The sequence below is a fragment of the Macaca thibetana genome, chromosome 14 (assembly GCF_024542745.1).
Source record: "Macaca thibetana thibetana isolate TM-01 chromosome 14, ASM2454274v1, whole genome shotgun sequence".
Lineage (NCBI taxonomy): Eukaryota > Metazoa > Chordata > Mammalia > Primates > Cercopithecidae > Macaca > Macaca thibetana.
Genome location: NC_065591.1, coordinates 109,296,768 through 109,313,516, shown reverse-complemented (window position 1 = coordinate 109,313,516; position 16,749 = coordinate 109,296,768). Strand labels below are relative to the sequence as shown.

The following is a 16,749-nucleotide window of genomic DNA, read 5'->3' as shown; positions in this document are numbered from 1 at the left end:
TTGCCCTCTCTCTTTCCTTTATCCCCCCTTTCCTGAATATACCAACTTTCTTCCTAATCCGAGAAGTAAACACATTAACTAAAAAGACAACCTGCCCAGAGTCAGCTACAAGCACCCTCCACTCCAGGACCAGCTGTTGGGTGGTTGAGACACCAACAGGAAATGGCCTTGGTGCTTCAGTGACTGCTCTTGGCATTCACTTCATTTCAGCAAGCAGTTGGCTGGGATGGGAGGCCGGAGTGGGGGCACATCGATGAGTGATAGTAATAAAAACCTTAGATTTTCTGCATCAGATCCTTCCATATAGCGTCAACAAGCTTTCCAACATCCCTGTAAAAGAGATATGATTGCCTCCACTTTAGAAAGAAGGAACTGATAGCCAGGCATGGTGTAGCACATCTGTAATCCCAGCTACTTGGGAGGCTGAGGCAGGAGAATCACCTGAACCCAGGGGGTGGAGGTTGCAGTGAGCCGAGATGGCGCCACTGCACTCCAGCCTGGGTGACAGAGTCTAGAAAGAGAGAGAGAGAGAGATAGAGGAGAAAGAAGGAAGGAAAGAGAGAGAGAAAGAAGAGAAGAGAGAGAGGGGAGGGAGGGAGGGAAGGAAGGAAGGAAGGAAGGAAGAGAGAGAAGGAAGGAAGGAAGGAAGGAAGGGGGGGGGGGAGGGAGGGAGGGAGGGAGGGAGGGAGGGAGGAAGGGAGGAAGGAAGGGAAGGATCTGAGGTTCAGAAAAGTTAAGCGCCTTCATTCATTCATTCATCGGTTCACTCATTCATTCACAAGGTGCCTACTCAGTTAGCTACTGGCTGAGAACTAGTGTTCAAGCCCAAGTCTGTTAGATCCCACCAGTTTCCACAGACTCATGCTTCTTCAACCTTGGGCCTCAGAAAACTTGCCCTCCAGCCAAGGAGACCCACATGTCATTTCGGTGCAACTCACAAAGTGGGGTTAAACACCTCTGATGCGAGTCACATGTCACATGCTGTGGGAGCTAGGAGCAAGAAATGATTCCAAGGGGATCTGGGAAGGCACACAGATGATGTGGCGTTTGCATGGGGCTGGCACACACACCCTGGGGAGGAGCCCTGGAGTCCAGTCCTGGGAGAGAGGGGGTGTTGTCCTGTGTATGGGAGCAGCCCATTCTAGGAGGCAGGCATATGACAGGCTTGGGGGGCTCCCTTGGCACCCACAGTGCGTCAGTAACGGGAGCTTAAGCTCCTCAGGGTCCACATGGCAGGACAGCATCTTAGAGGGCCACTTCCATGCCCCTAGCAGCTGGCCCTCTGTGCTGGGTCAGACCCGGAGCCGCAGAAAGCCTGCCCCTCTGAACCAAGGGGCATCAGGGGTTTGTGACATCCCATTCCCTCTCAACACTGTCTCTGCAGAGGCTGTGAGGTTACATCTCTTCCCTCCCCCTGCTTCCCACTGTCCCCACTCCTCCAATATGTTCCTCCTGGACTTCTATGCCCATGGAATTGCTGTATGCAATTATTTATTCATGCCACATCTACCAGCTGACTATTGGTGCCAGGCACTGTGGAAGGTGCTAGGGAAACAGCTGGGGTCAAAGCAGACCTGATGCTGTGCTCCAGAAACATGTGCCTTAATGGGGAATGGGGAGATGAATACATAAGTGGCAGTTGCAATGCCGTGTTATGCAGTAAGCCCAGGGCATTCTGGGGCAAGTACGAGGGGCATCCTGCCCTTCCTGAGCGGCCTCCAAGGGCTTTTCAGCAGAAGTAAAGTTGAGCTAGAATGTGAAGATAAGTCATTAACCAAGGGGCTGGGTAGGTTAGGAAACAGACCCAGACCATCACAGGCAGAGGGACCTGTACATGCAAAGGCCCAGAGGAGAGGAGAGGAGAACAAGGGGCACTATAGGAAGAGGTTCTGGGTAGATGGAGCAAGGCGAGGGGCAGGAGGTTGCTTGGAGACATGACTGGAGCAGCCCCACAGAACTGTAGCAAGTGCAGATTTCATCCCCATAGCCGCACAGAGCTGCTGCAGGATTTTAAGTGCAGGAGTGGCAGAATCACAGAGCGCCGTCTAAAGGGTCATCTGGCACAATTTCTCATTTTGGACAAAGAGGCCAAAACTCAGAGAGAGGAAGCCGCTTGTGCGGTGTCACTGCGGAACTGGTTAGAACCCAGGTCTCCAGACTCATTGTCCAGTGCTCACTGCCCTGGGCTACAGCCTCACTTCCCATTAGGGAGGGATCCAAAGATGCAGGAGGGAGCAGGCACAGGTGCTCCTCCCACTGCTCTGCTGAGAAGAGGAGAGCCCGCCTTCCTCACCAGGTGCTCCAGTCCTGCACGGAGGCACAGACACGTTCACCAATAAACTCTGTGTCTGCAACAGCCTGGGGAGGGATCTGCCCCTGCAGCCTGAGCTCTCCTGCTCACCTGCCGATAATGGCTGTGCCCAGGGACCCCTGCACCTGCCCTCCATCTCTATCCCTGAAATCCATCCAGCAGCCCTGGAGCCCTGCCCTCAGGAGAGCTCTTTGTCCAGGCCCCGCCAGGGTGGGGAGTTAAGCTTGGTTAGACATTTCCTGTTACGGCCTCATTAATTGTGTAATACAATGATGATTAATTTTACAGTAAGAAGTAAAACTGTTGGAGGGAATAGGCAGTGGGGGAGAAGGGGTGTGAGGGGCACAGGATGAAAACCATTGCCCCTAAAACAGGGATGGCCAGGCAGGATGTTATGCCAATTTTCTCTGACACTCTGAGCCCCAAGGGGCCTCTCCCAGGGACTCGGGAAACTCGCAGAGGAGCTAGATTTCTGCCACCCTAGTAAGAGGCGGGCGAAGAAGTAAAGCCATGAGGTTTGCCTGCCCCAGGTCCTAAGAAGGTCCCAGAGAGAGCCTTGGCTAGAAGTCAAAAGGCTGGGTTCTGATTCTGGCTTTCCCATGAGTGAACTGTCTGTCCTCAGTTTCTTACATGTAAAATAGGATGATCAACTCTCACTCGGTCTACTTGAATGGAGCAATATGCAAATAAAATGAGAAGGTGGGTTTGAAAGCACCAGTATAAACTACAATGAGGATATGACAGTAGAGAAGAGGACTGCACTGACTACAGGGCTGTTTCTGGACAGCTTGAGACATCAGTTCATCCCTCTGGGCTTAGTTGCACACTTCCTGAAGTTGCTGTGCTGATTAAATAAGATGCTGTATTCAAAACCCTAGTATTGTATCTGCACAAAGTAGGCACTCAACAAATGGCGGCTGGATTTAGAGCTATTATTTCCATCATCACCATCACTAATAAAATGCGGTCCTTTCCAACCCTTAAATTCTTTACTGTGTCCCTGGTCAAAGTGGCCCCTCCTTTCTTTCAAGGGAGAAGCCCACTTCAATGCCCCATCACACCCTCATCCTGCCCCCACCCCTCCCAGCAGCCAGGCCTGTCTAAATTCAAATGGGGAACTCAGTCAGGGAGCTCTGGGCAGGGGGCTGGAGCTTCTCTTGGGTCGGGGCAGACCTTTTCTCCTTTGGCTTCTTCCTAACTAGCCCTTTGCTCCTCCCCCCAACTCTAGGCCCTTCCTCCTGTGTCCCACCTCTGCCTCCCACCCCAGCCAGCCTGACATCCCCACACCTGAATGGCGAGCCCTGCTGTGACTTCCATTTCCTGGGCAAGGGTCCTTCCGGCGACGTTTTCCCCTCCTTCTCCAATGGGAGCTCTCTGCCCCTTCTTCAGCCCAGGAACACCTGTGGTCTGAAGAGCTCCTCTTCACGCTACCAAGCCAAACTTGGGTCTGCCTGCCTGGCTCAGCAAAGCCAAACACTAATGCTGAGATTTACGAGAAGGGGAAAAAAGGCACGTATTGCAGGGCACCAAGCAAGAATCGGACAAATTCCCCGATGGTTTACAAGCAAGGGCTTGTAAAGGGAGGGTACATTTCAGGAAAGCAGAAGTTACAGGCAAAATCATAAATCCATACACGGAGCAAGGTTATACATTGGTTTGGCACAAAAAGGTGAGATATATTGAAGTGCAGGGCTTAGAGATCACAGGTAGATTTAGAGATTTTTAAATTTGCAATTGGTTATGAAAGTGAGGCTTTGTCTAAAAACTCAGGGTCAGTGAAAGGAATGTGAAGGTTTAGCCTGAGGGCGTGACTCTCCCCAGTCCCCTCAGAAAGGGACTCAGAACATATATTAAGATGTTATCTCTGGTTTCCTTCCTTTCTTCCTTCCTTCCTTCCTTCCTTCCTTCCTTCCCTTCCTTCCCTTCCTTCCCTTCCTTCCCTTCCTTCCCTTCCTTCCCTTCCTTCCCTTCCTTCCCTTCCTTCCTTCCTTCCTTCCTTCTTCCACAGAGATGGGGTTTTACCATGTTGCCCAGGCTGATGTTGAGCTCCTGGGCTCACGCAATCCACCCTCCTCAGCTTCCCAAAGTGTTGGAATTACAGGCATGAGCCACCATGCCCAGCCATTATCTTTGGTTTCTATAGGTAACTGAACATCTTGTGGCTCCAGCTTCCTTGGGTGGCTATTGTTTTATTATCTTCTTGTTTCTCTGGTTGCTCATTTACTTCTCAGGGCTAGTAAGGTACCTGGAATTTCCCTGGAAGGGACTCAAGATTTTCCTCTATTTCCATGTTTGGGGGCGGGGGGGCCTGGCAGGCCCTTAAGAGGAGTCCCTGCTTCACCTCACTTGCTCACGTTTCGTGAAATTTCACGGATCTGTGGTGCCCATAGGTGCTGGCAGCAGCTTCTCAGCTTGCCCACAGCTACATGCCCACTGCTTCTTTTATTCCCTCTATGGTACTCAGCACTGCCCTGTGTCTGGGAAACACTGGCTAAACCTCACCGCCCATCCCCCTTTTTCTGCTTTTTGTCTCTCTCCTCTGATCCTGCCACCAGTGTTCCCAGCCCTGGCATCACTGACATTTTGGACCTGATCATTCTCTTGTGGTTGCTATCCCGGGCTTGTAGGATATTTAGCAGTGTGAGGTGATATCTCATCTGGCCTTTACCCACTAGATGCTACAAGCAACTGCTCCCTCCTCACACCCAGTCACGGCAACCAAAAATGCCTCCAGACATTGCCATATGTCTCCTAGGGAGCGAAAATCACCCCTTGCTGAGAACCATGGCCCTAGATCTATACCCTAGATAGATCTCAGCCCCTAAAGCCTCACCCCGCTTTCTCCCCACCCCACCCCCGCTCCCTATGCTTTGTTCCTTCTCACTGCCTCCCTCCTGATCACCCCACCCGCTGTGCCACAGCCAAGCGGCACTTTACAGCCCACACTGGACTAAACACCTTCTGCGACTGGAACAGCTGCTCTTTCTTCTGGCTACCCCAAGCCAGAGCCGCTCAAGATGGAGACAGAAAATGCAAATTGCACACGGTGAAATGCTTTGCTGATGCCTGGGGCCTCTCCCTTGTTTTCTGCTCAGATGAAAGGCAGGAAGAGGGGATCGAGTGAGGTGGGCAGGGGCTCCTGGGAAGCTGCAGCTCACTTTCTCTCCAGCTCCCACTGTACCCAACCCCCTCCAGGGACGGTGGTCAGGAGGGGGCTGGGGAAGCTCCACGCTCTTCAAAGGCACAGAAGGAGGTGGAGAGCAGGGTGGAGCCCTCTCCCCTGCACCTTAGGGCTTCAGAGCCCCACGTCTCTTCCAGCGAAGCAGCCCAGACTGGCATTAAGTGCTTTCAGCCTAATCCTGAGAGGTCACCTTCTGTCTCTAAGTCAGAGCCTCCCCTGCCACACTGCCTCTGCACCTTTTTCCTGCAAGTCCCCACCTGCTTAACCTCCCACTCATGACACCTGACTCATAGACTAACTAGGGGTATCTTAAAGTCCTTCAGCAGCACCATGAAGTGCTCAGAAGAAGCCTTTTGGCTGTTGGAAAGATCCCTCACCCAAGGTCTAGCCCAACGTGCATCATGCCTGGTCTTGTGTGGACTGCCCCTTCCCTGCATCCATCTCCAGGAGAGGGCATTGCTCCTCTCTCACTGGTGAGATGCTAATGTGCCACCGCTTTACTAGCATCCTCTGCCCCACCAGACCAGTTTAATCCAACAAAAAGGGATTCACACTGCAGCTAAGATGTGGCCATGTCGGCAGTGAAGTCTCTAGAATCGAGATGGATGACTACGTAAGGCTACCAGCCCTTCCCTAGTGCACATGAAGTCCCACTGAACAAGCTGACTTCTCTGGGCCCTTGACCCTCACTGGGAGGCCAAGGATGTGGTTACACTCATCCCTTCAGTGGTCAGCATTGACAGGGTCATACAGGGGCATAGCTGTACCATCAGACCGAGTCCCCACTCCCAGGGACCTGGGATTAGGCGGGATCTCAAGTAGGGTAGGTCCATGGGATGCATCTTTGTCCACCTTTTTCCACACCCCTCTGCCTGCTTCCTTTGGGCCCACTAGCAGGGTGAGAGAAACTGGACAAAATTTAGATTGACACCTGTGAGTTGAGAAAGAAAAGGGTCTCCAGTTTCTTTCTCTCTCTCTCTGCAAAACATCACCCAGTTCATCCTCCTAACACCCGTCTTCCCTACGGAAACCTTCCGCGGCCCTCTGTGGCCCATCAGATGAGCTGGAGCTCCTTGCCCCGGCATTCAAAGCCAGCACCATGCAGCCCACAGTCTCCACCTGCTGGACCTCCTGTAGCCCCCAACTGACCCCTCAGCTCCAGCCAGAACTGAGGATGTCCCTTTTCCCCATCTCCCTGCAGAGTCACTGAGCTCTTTCTGTGTGCCAGGCCCCATGCTGATCACTTCATAATGCTCATAACGTGCCTCTGAGATTGGTGCTGGGATTAACCTCCTTTTACAAATGTGGAAACTGGGGCACAGAGGAATTGGAAACTGACATCAATAAGTGGCAGAGCCAGGCCTTGGCCCCAGACAGTGCAACTGCAGAGTCTGCTGTGCTTCCTCCCCTCCTCCTCCACCTTCTCCTCCTCCTCCTCCTCTTCCCCCTCCTCCAGGACCCCTGGAATAGGCTCCCCCTGGCTTCCTGCTGCCAACCTCACTCCATTCAGAGCCCCCTTCACACTCTGCAAGAGAGGGCTTTCCATGGATCAGAGCTGATCACCACACGTAAGCTGCCATGTCTGTAGGGCCCAGCATGACCCTCTCTCCCTCTGCTGCAAGCCCTCAGCCACCACCTATGCACAGGCTAAAAGGCAGGCTCCTCTCAGGTCACTCGAGTCTTCACCCTCAGGCCCCGTGGTGTCTAATTCATCACCCACCAAACCCCTGCTCTCCCCGCCCCATGCACCCCTGCTTCCCAGATGCTCCCTGCCCTTTCCTGCCTTAAAACCTTTGCATGTGGTGTGGCCTTCATTTCCGATACATCACCTCACTCCCAGACTGGGAGAGAAGACACGCCCGTGTCCTTCAGGACCCAGCTCCACCGCGACCTCCTGTGTGACGCCTTCCCTGACTCACCCAGATAGCGGTCACTCCATCCTCTGGGCTCCCTGCACACCTTAAGCTGCTCCTGTCCGGGAGTTTGTTTCTGGGTCTGTATCCAGCTCCGCAGATCCTGAACCCCTGGAGGTCAGAAGAGTTCTGGTCAACCCATCGTGACTGAGCACTTGCCATGTGCCTGATACACAGGCACCAGGAATCCAGATCTGAACAAGATCTTGACCTTCAAGGAGCTTCTGTCTAGCGGAGAGCTGGTGTGAAATAGCCAATCTTAAGAAAAGTGATAAATAGTACGAGAGAGGTGGCCATGGGTTGGTAGGGGAGTCCAGACATGGGGTAACACACCCATCCAGGGCAATGCCCCACCTGAGGGTAAAGGCCATGGAAGAAGCTGTCTAGCCAAAAAAAGGAAGCATCTCAGAAGGAAGAGGGGCCATGCAGGAGGCCCAGCATGAGCAGAGGCACAGAGTGTGGTGTCTACAGGAGATGCAAGGTGCCATCGTGTCAGAAGATGGTAGAGAAGAGGTCGGGGGCACGGAAGCAGTCAGAGGGTATGAGTTTGGGTACACTGTCTCCATTAGAACTGCATTTGGCTCTGTGTAATGAAAACCCTCCACAACAGCGTGGCCAAATTAGAGACTTGTTTTTCTCGTCTAATGAGGAGTCTGGGAGCTGGCAGTTCAGGGCTGACCCAGTTGCTCAGGAGACAAGGCTCCTGTTCCCTTCCTGCTCTGCCATCCTCATGATTGCAAGACAGCTGCACTTCCGATCCTCACTTTCCAGCAGAAAAAAAGGAGGTAGGATGATGTTTAAAATGTTTGTGCTAGGCTGGGCACAGTAGCTCACATCTGTAATCCCAGCACTTTGGGAGGCCAAGGTGGGTGGTTCACTTGAGGTCAGGAGTTCGAGACCAGCCTGGTCAACATGGTGAAACTCCGTCTCTACTAAAAATACAAAAATGATCCAGGTGTGGTGGCGCCCACCTGTAGTCCCAGCTACTTGGGAGGCTGAGGCAGGAGAATCTCTTGAACCCAGGAGGCTGAAGTTGCAGCGAGCCGAGGTCTCACCACCGCACTCCAGCCTGGGTGACAGAGCGAGACTTCATCTCAAAAAATAAAAATAATAAATAATAGAATAAGGCCGGGCGCGGTGGCTCAAGCCTGTAATCCCAGCACTTTGGGAGGCCGAGACGGGCGGATCACAAGGTCAGGAGATCGAGACCATCCTGGCTAACATGGTGAAACCCCGTCTCTACTAAAAATACAAAAAAACTAGCCGGGCGAGGTGGCGGGCGCCTGTAGTCCCAGCTACTCGGGAGGCTGAGGCAGGAGAATGGCGTAAACCCGGGAGGCGGAGCTTGCAGTGAGCTGAGATCCGGCCACTGCACTCCAGCCTGGGCGACAGAGCGAGACTCCGTCTCAAAAAAAATAAATAAAAATAAAAATAAAAATAATAAATAATAGAATAAAATGTTTGTGTCCATGGTATCTTTTACTATTTTTTGAAATTGTGGTAGAATACACATGACGTAAAATTTCCCATCTTAACCATTTTAAGTGTCCAGTGCAGTGGCATGAAGTACATTCACATTGTGGTACATCCATCACCACTATTTCCAAAACTTTGTCATAGAAACTCTGGACCTGCTATGAGCAATAGTTCCCCCATTCCCCTCCCCTCAGCCCCTGGAAACCACCATTCTTCTTTCTTTCTCTATGAAACGGACTACTCTAGGGACCTCAGATAAGTGGAATCATGGAATTTTCCCTTTATGTCTGCCCTATTTTACTAAGGATAATGTCCTCAAGGTTCATCCATGTTGTAGCATATGTCAGAATTTCCTTCCTTTTAAAGGCTGAACAATATTCTGTTGTATGTGTCATATTCTGTTGTATGTGTGTGCAATGTTCTATTTATCTATTCATCTGTCAATGGACACTTGAGTTGCTTACACCTTTTGGCTATTGTGAATAATGCTGCTATGAGCATGGGTGTACAAATACCTCTTCCAGTCCCTGCTTCAGTTCTTTTGGGTATATACCCAGACACTTCTGGATATATACCCAAATTGCTGGGTCACATGGTGATTCTAGGTTTCATTTTTTTGAGGAGCCATCCACTGTTTTGCTAGCTGCTGTGCCATTTTATATTCCCACCAGAAGTGCACGAGGATTTCAATTTTGCCACATCCCTGCCAACACTTGTTATTTTCTGAGTTTTGGGTTTGTTTTTTTAATAACAGCTATCCTCATGGAAATGAGGTACTATCTCAATGCGGTTTTGATTTTTCATTTCCCTAGCGTTGAGCATCTTTTCCTGTACTTATTAGCCTTCTGTACCTCTTCTTTGGGGAACTGTCTATTCAAGTCTTTTGACCATTTTTAAACTGGGTTGTTTGGTTTTCTTGTCGAATTGTAAGTATTCTTTATATATTCTGGATATTAACCCCTTATCAGAGATATGATTTGCAAACACTTTCTCCCATTCCATGGGTTGCCTTTTCACTGTGATGACTGAGTCCTCTGATGCATAGAAGTTTTACATGTTGATGATGTCCAATTTATCTATCGTTTTCTTTTGTTAGCTGTGCTTTCAGTGTCATATCCAAGAAATTGTTGCCAGATCCAATGTAATGAAGGTTTTTCCTTATCTGTTCTTCTAAGAGTTTTATCATTTTAGGCTCTTGCATTCAAGCCTTCGATCCATTGTGAATGTCTGTCCTTTCTGTTTGAAGAAGAAATGCTTTCTTGGAAGCCCTTCCCTATCCCTCAACCCTCAAGAAATTTGATCTCATCACCCAGAACAGGCGGTGACAGACACTTTGCCAACCGAAACACATTTGTAAGAAAGGGAGAATAGATATTGTGTAGACAGCAAGCAGTGTCTTCCCAACCATGCATGTCCCCGGGTCAGCCTGGGACAATACTGAGCACATGGCGCACCTGTAGTAAGCAGACACTGCGGTGTGTGCCTGTTGAATTCCCTGGTGAATGGCCAAATGGGGACAGGCCAGTGGAGTGACTTCATGGCGGCAGAAATGACCCTGGATTTGACACTAAAGGTGCAAGCCCTGGCCCACCACTTCCAGCCTTATTGCCTCCAGCAAGACACTTAACCTAGCTGAACCTGTTGTCTCGGCCTCAAAATGACAGCAATCACTTTTCTTTAAGTCCGTGTTTCACAGATTACAAGACCCTCTTGCATATATTATCCTTGTCATCCCCACAAGGACCCTGTGACGTAGATAGGGTATGATTTAGTTAATCTCTGTTTTCAAGGTGAGGAAATGATTGCCCAGAGAGATTAAGTGATTTGCCCAAGGAGGCTCAGCTGAGCACCAAAATGGGCCCTCTAACTTCCCAGGCAGTGTGGTTCCCTTTCTGCTCATCTCAGGGGCAGGGGAGAGAAGGGTGGATTGTGAGTGTCAAATGAGGGCCTGGACAGGAAAGTGCTTTGCAGAAAAATGGGTGTGTTTGGTTTTTCAGTGTCTGTGTAGATTGGAGATGGTCAAGATGGGACAAGATGAGGATTAGGTCAAAGCAGGAGAGTCAAGGTGCCTGCTTTTCTCCCAGGCACCTGTTGAGACAATTATCAAGGTGGGAGGGCTGCTCCACTGACTGATATTCCCCACAGCCCAGTAGGGACGTAGCTGCCAGAGAGGGTTTTTACCCTACAGGTCAGACACCTTCCAGGCACATGCCCACCCCAACAGACCTGCAGGCTCTGTTGCTGCAGCTGCTGGCCTCTCTCCCTTCCCCACAGCTGCCCCCACCCCATCACACTCTGCCCCCCACCTTCTCTTCCCCCTCCATGCTCCCTCCTTTCAAAAGCATAATGAGTCTGATAAGACATTGTCTCGTTAACAGGATTAGCCACGGAGATCTCCTGTTCCCTCCCACTCATTCTATAATACTCCTCATCTCGTGTCCTGTAATTTTCTGCTGGTATCAGAAGCTCCGGACCACCTCGGTGATATTAATTTCTCCTCGCTCTTTAATGGTGTGACTGCTGATATGCTGAGATGCCCCCCTTCCCCGCGCAGCCGCTGGGCCACCAAGGCCCTGTGGGTAAATTACAGGAGGCCCTCAGAGGCTCTCTCCCTCCAAAGTCAGCTGCTTGTCCCCTCCATCCCCTGCTTCCCCAACTGCCCCATCTCCCAGTTCTGGGGGCAGCAACTACCTCTATCTTATAGGCCAAGGAAGCAGGTCTAAACATGGTGCTCAGATGGCAGAAGGATGACAAATGCATGCCCCCAATCCAGTTCTTCCCTTCCCTTTCTACCCTGCCCCCAACACGTGTCCCTCAGAAGACTCTAGGCAGGGTGCAGGCAGGGGGAGTCAGGCACAGTTGGGGAGAGGGCTGAGCTCTGGACCTGGGTTCTCCTCCTAGGTCTGTGACATAGACAACCTAATGACTTATCCAACCTCTCTGAGCCTCAGTTTTCTCCTCTGTACATTGGGGATGACCATACGTATCTGGCAGGATTGTGGTAAAGCCCAGAGTTCAGGACCTGACACACAGCAGGTATCTGGCTGGAGTTTAGTGGGACTGGAGAATGCAGCTCTTGGGATTTACCCAGAAATGCTTTCTCAACCCTGAGGTATATCCCCAAACTTTGTCTCTGCACCAATTCTCTCTGAGCTTTGTCCTTCCAAATATCTTTTTCTTTACACGTTTTTAGGGACTAATGCAGAGGAAACTTTATGGCCCTTCAACCCAAAATGTTAATTAGAGGATAACGCAACACATAGGGTGAATCCTGATAAAAGGGGGCAGGAAAATAAGAGAATTACCTGCCCCCTGCCCCCAGCCCATGGCTGAGGACAGAGAAAAGAGGCATCCTGAGAAAGGCCACGTCCCACATGGTCCGGGACCAGGGACAAGAAGAAACCCTAACTCGGAGTCAGCTGGGCATTTTCAGGAAGAGAGAGAGATACAGGCAGGCCAGTGCCCGGAGGAGTTAACAGAGGTAGAGAGGAAATTGCCAAAGTCAGAAGAGGTGAGGCTGGAGCTAAATCTAAGTTAATTTGGAACCAGTTTTGTGATCGATTGTGCAGAGTGTCAGCGAGTGAGAGGTGGGAAATTGCACCTGTCTGGCGAATGAGCTCAGAATTCCAAGTGTGCTGGGGAAGCTGGGGAGCTGGTGCCACACTGGGCAATGCCAAGGTGGGGAGGCAGTGCGTGTCCGGGGAGCTGGTGGGGCCCGTCTGCCCGCTCAGAATATAAGTGCACAAAAAGCAGAGCAGAAATCATCTATTATACCTTTACTCTATGCCTAGCCCAGTGTGAAACCGTTACCTACATTTCTCAGATAATATTTGTAACACACTGAAAGCTGGCCATGGGCAGCAGCTAATGCCAATAAACAGACACTGGACTTTCAGGCCAGACACTGGCAGCGGAGGGGTGGGATTTGAGGCCTCTGTCCTGAAGGAATATGGAGTCACACAATCTAGGTTCAGATCCCAAATGTGTTGTTCTCTATCTCTGTGACCTTAGGCAAGCTTCTGAATCTCTGTGAGCCCAGTTCCCTGGTCTATCAAATGAGGATCATATTGCCCACCTCTCAGGATGAAATTGAGGCAATGCCTGTAAAGTGTCTAGCACTAAGCCTGGAACATAGTGGAAATTGACAATTAAGAGGTATGTCCCCTCACCCACCCCTTTTCTTCCCCCTGTCCATTGTACTGTGAATGACAAGCTATCAGTGAATTTTACAAATTAACAGTAAAAGACCAGTATATGATGAAAGCTGGATAAGGGGTATAGACACTGTGAGCTAGGGGAGCAAGAAATGACTGAGGGCTGGCAAGGGACAAGGGAGAAGAGGTGCTGAGACGAGCCAGTGTGGAGAGGTTGGTCCGTGGACCAGCAGAGCTGGGACAGAACACTCACATGTTCACATCTTTGCAGACTCAGTTTGAGACCTGATAAGACACAAATGTTGACAGGACTTGAAACATTTCTACCTTTGCTGATAAGTTCCCTGGCTGGCATAGCTGATGTACATCCAGTCATGCCGATTAGCCTGTAAGTTTAAAAAGCAGAGGTTCAAAACAACTGAATTGCCTCTGCTATTTGAGCAGCGGCAGAGGATTTTTAACAGTTCTAAGAAGAGGAAAATGGGTATCAAGCATGATCTAGAATCACTGGCACGGCAGTCACTCCAAGCTCCGGAGTGTACCAATGTAGATGTCGGATGAGAAGCTGTAAGTCATAATCGGGAGAGCAATTGTTTATCAAGCAATCACTGTGCAGGCGCCGGGCCTGGCGCTTTAATTCACGTGACCACTACAACTCTGTGCGATTGGTACTGTTACTAGCACAATTTTACAGACAAGGAAACTGAGTTAGAGAGGCTAAGTAACCTGTGCAAGGTCACACTAATAGAACGAAAGTCTATCTGACTTCAGAGCCACATACTTGCCACTGAGGCAGAGTAGCCGAGATTCATGCACTCATTCAATCATCCATTCATTCATTCAAGGAATATTTTTTTGAGCACCATCTCAAAGGCGTTGTAACTGAAACTGAGCCCAGAGCAGTGACCAGCATGTACCCGGCCTTTACCAAGTGCTAGGCTAGGGCTGTGCTAAGGACCAGGAGGCAGGGGAATGAGCCCACCTGCTGCTCCTGGCCTTTGGAGGCTGCAGCCACTCATTGTGGGGCTTCTGTCTGCAGGAGGAGGCCACTGGAGGCCTCTGAGGCAGGTAGGCCCCTGGGGTGGGAAGATGGTGATGGGGGAACACGCGTAGGAAGGGATGGTCTCCACTGCCACCCAGTGCCCTTGGAGCCACACAGGGAGCACAGGGGCAGACACCAGATGGCTGCAAGAGGTCACAGTGCCATGTCCCTTTTAGTCACATCCCCTTATAAGAACCGGTAAGACCCATTTTCTCCTTCTCTGTGTATAAGCACCCCATTGTTACCAAAGACATGAAATGAAGCAGAGACAGAAATGAGCCCATGCGAGGCACAGTTCCACGGCAGCCCAGTGACTCCTCCCGGTAACTCTAAGGGGGTGTGATCAAGACCACTTTGTAGATATCGAGACTGTGGGGTTTCTTCTCAGGGACTTGCATCCAGGTCATACAGCTGTGAAGCTAGCCCGATCTTCCAGATCTACGTCCAATCCTCCATCTCCAATGTGATCCAACCAGAACTGATGGTGCACTCGGGAATTCCCAGCCTTGGCCCAGGTGTTGTGGGGGCATTCAGAAGAGTGATGCTGATGTATCACTCTTTAAGAAACCTGCATCCTACCTGGGAATATGAAGATGACCCCGTCCAAATGTGGAACTTGAGGCCCTTATAGGTCCTAGGCTGTGGCCCAACTGAGGGAGCTGTGAACTGTCTGGAAAGGGAGAGAAGGTCCTGGTTAGCTGGACTTTCAGAGAGGGTCTAAGAGGAGCCTTGCTGGGGTGCAGCGAGGGGTGCACCCCTATGGGAAGGAGCTGGTAGGACTCCCCATGGCCATGCAGTGTACCGGGACATACCTAGCAAAAGTCTGCCTCTGGATTTGGACAGCCCCAGCTTTGAGATTTGGGGCAGGTTGCTTTGACCTCTCTGATCCTCAGTTTCCTTGGCTATTAGAGGGGAAGAAGAAAACCCTTAGCCCAAGAAGGCTGTTGCAAGAATTAAAGCAGATGGCGGAAATACGGCTGGCTTAGAGCCTGGAATCCATTCCATGGTATCGAGCCCTTGCCACTGAGGCAGGGCTGGGGTGACAGCAGCAGCTGGGATCCACATCTGCCCTCAAGGGCTTACTTTCTAGGGACAGTGCCAGGCCTTGAGCGACTCAGTCCACACCTTGTCCCAGTAGAGACGAGTATGCAATGAAGCAGCCCATGAGGCAGAAAGACCCATGGTGGGGGTCGTCTCCAGGAATGGGATGTGAGCTGACTCTGAGGGGTGGGTCAGGATGAACCCTGGGAAGGGCTGGGAGAGTGTCATGAGCAGCAGCAAGGCTTGGGGGAGGAGGAGCAGCGTGGCCGGAGGTCAGGGACATGACAGTGGGCTTGGGCTGCCCTGTTAAGGATTTTGGTCTTCATCCTAAGAAAAATAGGAAGCCACGGGATGTTTTCAGCATGCTCAGATGTCTATTTCAAGGGAGTCTGTCTGGCTATAGTGAGAATGAACTAGATGAGACCGTAAGTCTTACAGACACACAGTAGCACCTTGCTGAATGGCAGCAGAGTGGCCTTTATAGCACGCAGGGTGTTGTGGGAGGGAAGGTGGAGCATGTGCAGGAAGCAGGGCTCCACCAGGGCCAGGCCCTGGGGTCAGGAAGCATCCCTACTCTTCCCAGCACCTTCTAGCTGCAGAGCCACCCAGGGTAAAAGAACAATCCCAGCTCCTCAGTGGCTAATGGCGGTGTACGGTGTAGGGCGGTCCTTCAGGGCACGAGCAGAAGGGTGGGGCCACACCTCAGAGGCGAGCCAAGGGCGGGCAGCTGCCATCCTCCTCCCCAAAGCCCAGGCACACAAGGGTCCCCTTCCCTGCCGCTGTGCAGCTATTGGGGTTCTGTTGCAAGGAGGTAGCTTTCCCGAATTGTAATAACAGTGATTTCTATTCTACCGTGAGCATCTGACACATGGAGTGAGAGCTACAAAGCCCCCCCAGCGGGAAACATAAAAGTGGGAGTGGGGGCTCTGGGGAGGGTTGGAGGCTGTCGCCCCCGGCTGGGCTCCGCCATGTGCAGCGGACGAGGGCCGGGAATAAAGAGGCTTATTTCAGCACCCTGTTATTATGGCATCTTGTTTTCATAGTTTGTTCAACAAACCTCTCTCCCTCTCCCTCTCCCCCCTCCTCGCCTCTCTTTTTTTCATCTTCCTCTCTCAGCAAATCCATTTAAATGCAATTCGATTCTTAAAGCGCCCCTCTCATGCATGTCTAATGAATGTCAGGGAAATGCTATTACAATGGGGCTGAGGAGGGCCCAGTCTGCAGTGTGTGTACAAGTCATTTGAAAGGAAGCCTGGGAGCGCTCCAGTTTTATTACAGCATAATTAGAAATAAAATCTTGTTGCAATATGAGAATGAGAGATGTGTGCTAATCCTGGGGTAGAGGAAGATAGAGCTGTATTTAGAAGAAAAGATTCGGGGAGAGAGAGAACTAGCCACCGTGCCTCTGCACCCCCTCCCCCGGAAGGTTTGTCTGCTGGTCCCCACCCTCTGCACCCCTAAGACTTCTAGGAGCTGCTCCAGAGACAGTGAGGGGCCCTTCTAGATCTCAGTTGCCCCAAGTAGTCACTCTGTCAGGGCTCCCGGGGAACTGAGTAGGGTCCTTTCTGGTAACTCCACACCCCTCCCACCTACTTAAAAGACCAGTCTATGGGCAGTTAGGAGTTGGTGGG

At 51.2% G+C, this 16,749-nt stretch overlaps 2 protein-coding genes across 2 annotated transcripts in view; one reads left to right on the top strand and one right to left on the bottom strand.

Annotated features, from left to right (window-relative positions):
• IL10RA (interleukin 10 receptor subunit alpha) overlaps window positions 1–11,185 on the bottom strand; it is a 442,741-nt gene extending 431,556 nt beyond the window's left edge. The window contains exon 1 of the mRNA XM_050758409.1: window positions 11,181–11,185. The gene's annotated coding sequence lies outside the window, so the exon portion shown is untranslated. The remainder of the gene's footprint in view (window positions 1–11,180) is intronic.
• Window positions 1–16,749, top strand: part of DSCAML1 (DS cell adhesion molecule like 1) — a 367,270-nt gene that overhangs the window by 230,804 nt on the left and 119,717 nt on the right. The window lies entirely within an intron of this gene.